Source organism: Ostrea edulis, chromosome 3, assembly GCF_947568905.1.
Source record: "Ostrea edulis chromosome 3, xbOstEdul1.1, whole genome shotgun sequence".
NCBI classification, from domain to species: domain Eukaryota; kingdom Metazoa; phylum Mollusca; class Bivalvia; order Ostreida; family Ostreidae; genus Ostrea; species Ostrea edulis.
In genome coordinates, this window is record NC_079166.1 from 12,213,826 (window position 1) to 12,221,325 (window position 7,500).

The 7,500-nt window shown below is 31.0% G+C and overlaps 1 long non-coding RNA gene across 1 annotated transcript in view; it reads left to right on the forward strand.

The window, feature by feature from the left end:
• Window positions 1-2,015: 2,015 nt before the first annotated feature.
• Window positions 2,016-7,500, forward strand: part of LOC125673314 (uncharacterized) — a 7,399-nt gene continuing 1,914 nt past the window's right edge. Inside the window, exon 1 of the long non-coding RNA XR_007369434.2 lies at window positions 2,016-2,206. This is a non-coding gene — a long non-coding RNA (uncharacterized LOC125673314). The remainder of the gene's footprint in view (window positions 2,207-7,500) is intronic.

Genomic DNA, 7,500 nt, shown 5'->3' on the forward strand with positions numbered 1-7,500 from the left:
GCTCTAACCTCTAGGCCACCACGGTGGTGGATTAATACCAATCATTCAGGTGATTGTTAAAACCACTTTTTGAAATGACAATATAATTTCAGGCAATTCTGACAAGTCTTTAAGCGCTATTTCAGAATTTAGTGTTGATAATGCTTCATATTCATTGTTGAATAACTGAACTATTAAGGCCTAATGGATCAAAATACATGTAGCTACAGTTAAAGGTATTAAAAAGTGGGTCAATATTCAAAGTAAAGGTCAAAAGTCTTGGTATCAAATGAAAGGCTTAGTCATGGGGCATCTATGAAAGCCCATCAAAGGGTTGATTAGCAAAAACTATTGCCAAGGTTAACATTTTTGAAAAGTAGATTAAAGCCGGAGGCCATGGTAATTAGGTCAAACGTCTTGGTACCAAAACAAAAATCTTTACATGGGGCATCTGTATGTAGAATATCAAATCCCTAACCCTCTTGGTTCAAAATATTTAGCCAAGTTAAAGTTTTTGAAAAGTAGATCAAGAAGGTCACAGTAAGAGGTCATTAGGTCAAAAGTCTTGGTATCTAAAAGAGCCGTCTATATATGAAATATAAAAACCCATTCTCCACCCAGAGTTCCGTGCGCCGCTTGGGTAACGCGCCCTCTGGTGAGAGAATGATAAAACCCCTATCCCAATTCTTTCAAAAGATATAGTCCAGATAAAACATTTCATAAAGTAAGTCAAAGTCTATAGTAAAGGTCACTAGGTCGAAAGTCTTGGTATAAAAAAATGTCTCAGGCACCGATGTCAAATATCAAAACCCTGCCCCTTGGTTCAAAAGGTATAGCCTAGCTAGGTCCACGGTTAATGCTACTAAGTAAAAAGTCTTCTTGCTAAAAGGAAGGTCTCTTCATCAGCCATCTATATGGGAAATATCAAATCCCTCCACCCCCTTACTTCAAAGGATATAGCCAAGGAGAAAGGTTTTGTTTCCTTAAAGTGTAATGCCGACACAGGAGTCATAACAACAGCTCTCCGGACAGTCGACCCGGCGAGTCAACAAAAGGTCTCTGAAATGTAGATGTACAAGTCTTTGCGATTCTAAAAAAAACAAAACATTAATTAATATGTGAAAAAAAATCTTAGAAAATCAAAATTCAATAAAATCTAATTCCCGGAATGAAACTATCAGCAAACATCTGAAAAAAAATAATATGGACATATTTCTGATGATATGATAGGTAACATATTTAAGATCGAGTGTGTTTTCAATATTTTTTCTTATCCCAGTACTGCATCGTTCGCGGAATTTTTTTTATATATGTACTGTTGACAAGAGATGCCATACTGTAATTTTTGTTATGACGCCACATGTGATGTTAGACTCAACTTATCCATTCATACAAAAACCTATTAGGATAATTATATCGTTATTACGAGATAACTATCTCGTAATAACGAGATCTTTTCTCGTGATTACGAGATAAGGGAAATGTAAATTTATTTTTTATATGATACTAATAGACTTTCGTACATTCATTTTCATAACACTCATTGAAAAATTGCAATAAGATTGTCTCTGCGTGGACAGTGATAGCGAGAAACAAAACGTCTCTAGGAGGACGGTTTTATCAAGTTCAAATGTAAAGGAACCTTTAATACAACGTCTTCTCATTTGATAAAAAGAAGACGCATGGCATGCACATCTTTTTGTAGTGTCAAAATCTTTTAGTTCAATATTTATGTGTGGCTCTCCTTACTAGCAGCAGTACAAGCATATATGTATACAGAGATTTAAAACAAGACTGTTTATTCTTAGAAAGCAGACATGCCCCACGAATCTCTGATATCTTTTTTATTACTACTTCGAGTTCTTGATGTAGACTTTAATGCATTTCTTCAAAGTAAAATTTGAATAAATCTCTAAAAAATCTTTTCCTTCGTCTTTCATTTGAAATACAAATTAGATTTTATTTACTAGCGATAGGTCAGAATAAATTTGACATTTGTCAAATTTGTGAACTGTAATTTATGAAGCTAGCGTGTCATCGATCACAGGTTGACGTTGCGATCGGTCTGGAAATTTCACCTTCTTATCTGTCTATTTCGCTGTAACAATCGTCTTATGAAGTCTGGCGTTATCTTTAGGAAGATATTTAGCCAGGTATGACTGATCTGGTCACCTGTTCGAATCACTATGGACACACGTGGACATCGAAGGAACTTAAGCGAATAAAGGTGAAGTTAAATTTTGATTATTATGTGTAATTAGGCTTCTGAGATGTGTTAATTACATATCAATAAAAGTCAGTACTACATGTGTGTTGCGAGTCCTGTATGCTCATCACTATAAACAATAAATCAGAAACACGTCTATTATTTCGGCGAGTTTTTTTGTTTTTCTTTCACAAAATAAAATCAATTAAAAAAATAAAAATCGCAACTTTAAAAGTTACTGGTATTCCGGTTTTATGGCAAATTAAAAAAAAAACTTATCCAAAAAAGAAAATAATAACCAAATGTGATAAAAACATTAAAGGAAGGGCTTACATAGAGTAGTTAATTTGTTTATTTGGGTTGATCGAGCAACCGGTGTTGTTAATTAGCGGTTACGCCTCGTCAATATTGAAATACTGTTTGCAGGAGTGACGGTGTGAATCGCTGTTTTTCCCGCTGTACAGAATAACCCCGTTTATTACGACCGCATGTTTTAAAATTAATAATAGCTGGTAGATTATCTACAATTATAGTATTATATTCATATTCCAACAAGATTTTGTCATGAAAAACTTTTAAAATGATATTGAGCGTTATCTAAGCATCATTTTACGCCTATTTAGCCGATAAGACGCAACTCTGTATAATGTATAAAAAAGATTTAAATATTTTAATACATTCACTGAATCTTTTTTCTCATATTTCTTTTGAAATTGACATTGCTTTCATCTGCGACAATGAATACCTGTTTGTTGAAACCAGTTCGATTCGGATTTTTTGTACCATGCACCTGTCCGCATGATCATACGAAAAATAAAGTTCAAACAATATTTTATTATGTATAATACATAAAAGGATTGGACAACAGGCGTTGCCTATATAAGCCCTCTCCATACAAATACATGGTCAAGGTCATACAGATATAGTTATTATATAATGATAATGAAGCAATATAATATTTTAAAATACATTGATATGTTTAAAAGTTTCCATTTCTATGATAATTTACAGCTTGATGTATGACTGACAAATATAATTTAGGTATGGATATATAAAATTTACTACACAGGAAGTTGGTTCTGTTGTTTGAAAATGAATGATTTTAAGAAATTAAACAAATCTATTTGTAGACAAGATAAATTCATGTACAATTTTGAAAATTGTAACATTTTGGTTATAACTGAGATTATTGTCACCATACAAAATAAGTTCCAAGGATAAAGTTAATTGTAATTGTAGATCATTAAAACTTTGTATCAGTATTTGTCTTTGTGTACAATATTTTGGACACTTTGAACAGAAAAAAGTGAAGTGTGGTTTCAGGACTATTTTCACACAAGTCACAATTAGGATTTTCCCTAAGAAAGTGCTTAGATAAATCAGCATTAAGATTACTAGCTTTATTTCGCAATTGACAATGCAGTATATTTCCTTTTCAATTGCCATAGTTAATTAAAGTAATAAATACGAAAAATGGAGCGTGGTCAAAGTCAAAGGGTGCATCCGCTGTTCCGTTTTTAGAATAACGAATTAGTCAACAATATGATACAATGTGTATTTTTGTACTTAAACCTGTTAATGTCTTTTTTTAAAAATGCACCAAAATATAAATAATTAAATGTTCTTTGTTGTTTTACCGGGTGGTGAAGGAAACAACCAATGCAGATAAATTGAATGAAAAGGAAACCACTTTGTATGTTCATTCCACAGGCACTCGACGTGTTAAATATCTATAATAAAAAATTGTCTTCCTGTAAACATATCTATAATAAAATATTGTCTTCCTGTAAACATATCTATAATAAAAAATTGTCTTCCTGTAAACATATCTATAATAAAAAATTGTCTTCCTGTAAACATATCTATAATAAAAAATTGTCTTCCTGTAAACATATCGATAATAAAAAATTGTCTTCCTGTAAACATATCTATAATAAAAAATTGTCTTCCTGTAAACATATCTATAATAAAAAATTGTCTTCCTGTAAACATATCTATAATAAAAAATTGTCTTCCTGTAAACATATCTATAATAAAAAATTATTTTCCTGTAAACATATCTATAATAAAAAATTGTCTTCCTGTAAACATATCTATAATAAAAAATTGTCTTCCTGTAAACATATCTATAATAAAAAATTGTCTTCCTGTAAACATAATGTACAGGCACTCCACGTGTTAAATATCTATAATAAAAAATTGTCTTCCTGTAAACATGTTTACAGGAAGACATTTTTTTTTTTATCATAGATGAGTATCTGTGGTCACACCCACTGTGAGTCAAACATATCTTGATCAGGTAAACGGAGTTATTCGTAGTCAAAATCAGTGTGCCAAGAACGATCTGACAATCGGTATGAAACACGTTAAACAGCATTTGACCCAATGATAGGTTGTATTCACAAACTAGATCGTTATAACGACCATAGAATTTACGAAATGCTGGCCATCAACTTGTTTGTCAGTAGCCTGCCTCGATTCAAAAACTGACCATACGCAGAACAAGCTCTTGCGTATCGAATCAGTCGAGAGATATAAACACCATACGCAGGTGACCATGGAATATTGATATCAGGAATCATCAAGTCAAAATGTCGAACTTCAAAATGCTACAACTTTGTGCCGTAATATTTCAATGTCGCATTTGACGTGTGCTGTGAACCAGTTGTCAGGCACAGAATATTGAAAAATGACAGAACAAAACAATACAACAGTTTCCTTCTCCAATCATCAATGAAACAGAAAGTAGAACATCACACGTGAAATAATCACCAGTTGTTCATTATGAAAATTCATAATTACCTTTGGTTTGTTTTGAACATATTTTATTGATAAAATCAAAAGAATTGGGAACAAGTTCTAACAACTTACAAGCCTCTCTCCTGAAATATTACAATATGCCATGCAAGGTAATAATTAACAGGTAAAATGTACAATGATTAAACGAATCTACAAGTGTCTTCAATAAATTTATGAATAACTGAACAAAATATTTATATTAGTTTGCAGAGGCAAATTTTTTTGTATCAATACTAACCAAGTCAAGCATAAAAAGGCGATTAAAAAAATTATTTCTAGTTCTAGAGTATTTTTTATAAGCGAAAAAGAGATGATATACATGTACATCTTCGTTAATATGTCCACATGTACAAAACGGAGAATTTGCACCTTTGGTAATATCTCCGTAACGGAGGTTACATCATCAAACAAACGGTCATGAAAATATAGCAACTGTTTGTATAATTTAATATTCATCTCCATAGAAACTTTGTTTAACATACTATCAAACGACGTTGTTAATCATTCCAAACTTTGAATAGAAATAATATTGATGCAATATTTATCAAAAGAAATTTGTATATTTTCGTTGCCTGAAATAATCGCCTTTTCTGCAAATGAATACTTGGCAATAAAGTTATTCGTTTTCTAAACCTTTCACACTAAAACGTTAAGGAAACATATAAATAAAATGTGAAAATACACCGTAACTAGATGTACCGTTATGCAATATTTTGTCAACTTCGATATTTTAAATGTTATCAATCAAATAAAATCAGCTATCCAATTTCAGCTATTGAAATGATAATGTAAATAAGATTGTTTGGGTCTATTTTTACGTAAAATGATTTTTGAAAATTTAAATTTCATATTTAGATCAATTGTCTAACCTCCGTTTCGAAAGTTTTCAAGAGTCTCGTATCTATTGATACTACCTGAGGGTTGTTTTTTCAATAGGAAGGATTTTCCATTGAAAAAAAGCAACACAAGATAAAAAAAAAAAAATACTCAAAATTTCGACGTCAGGACAAAAAAATTCACCAATTAAAAAATACCCAACTTCCGTTACATCGCCTGCTTTTCGAATATACTTTCCCTTACACCATATCAATTTGTTTTGATTGCCAATAACATGTGCAGGGCGGAATAACGCAAGTTAAAAACTTTTAAGGTTGCATTAAATCAATTTTTGGTATCTGAAAAGTCAAAACTGTTAAAAAGGTTACAAATACCCTCCTGTGATGTCATCAGATTTAGCAAAATCAATGATGAATTTTTTTTTTTTTTTTTTTTTTTTTTTTTTTTTTTTAGATTTATGCATGATAGGAACATAAATTTTGTTGGAGTCTTTTCCTATAGTTATTGTAAAAAATCGTGTTAAAAATAAACTATTTCAAAAGTCTAAGTTATAGATGAATAATTAATGATATTGAATCCAAGGGCAATAACTCTGTTCTATTGATTTCTTTATCAAGTCTATTATGCGATAGATTTTTAACAGACATTTTGTATATTTTTGTGAAGATAGTTTCATGAAATTGTTATGAATGCTACTATATCGGCACAACCAGTTTTTATGAAATTTTGATCACGTTGTTTAAGGAAAATTGCAATTTTCTGACGTTGATGTGATTCTATTTATGTACGTCTCGCATAAAGTGTGATGATCTATGTATTTTATTTGATAATTTGTTAGTTTTAACTCTAATAAATGGAATTAAATACACTTTTTAAACTTGTATCAGATAAAACTACGAGTATGGAGTTACCTTAACAAGATTATTTTTTGACATGCCTTAAAAAAAATAAAAATTCTACCTAATTTTTTTGGCATATCATTTCATCGTCTGCATGATAAATTGATTTCTGGCTGTGAACTGGCAATCAAGATCCCGTAAATATTGTTTAAAGTAGGTCTTTAAAATATTGCGTTATGCAGGTTAGGTGTAACGGAGGTTGGTGCCATTCACAATTTCCATTTTCTATCCTACACTATAACAAACATTAATATTTTTGTTTTCTTTCATGTTAAAAGATGTACCTGTTAAAGTAAGTCAGCTAGCTTAAAGGAGCCACACATTTATCATTCGTTTCTTCACAGATGCTATAAGGTAGGTTAGGTTCTTATATGCGGCTGATAAAAATGTCCTAGTTTGTGGAATTATGAAACTGTTATTACTGGTATGCTTAATTTTTCTTTCTTTTTATAACAGTGAACACATATTCTGAATAAAAATAGAAATTTTCTGTCTTTTTATAAAAGTGAACATATATTCTGAATGAAAATACTATTTGAGCTTCATAATGAATATATTTTAATATTATACGGAATTTTAAAAAATCGTTAAATTAGTTGGTTAGGTGAATTTTGGCGACATCCACAAATAGAATTTATTAAAGAAAAGGCAGGGCATTGATCCCCTAAATACTTTGGTCCCACCCTAGCCGGCGCGCGTCCCCTCTAAAGTTTTCAAATTTAAGGTAAATTGTGGTATATTGTTTCGGAAAATGTACTAAACGATAAAAGAAGCAATATC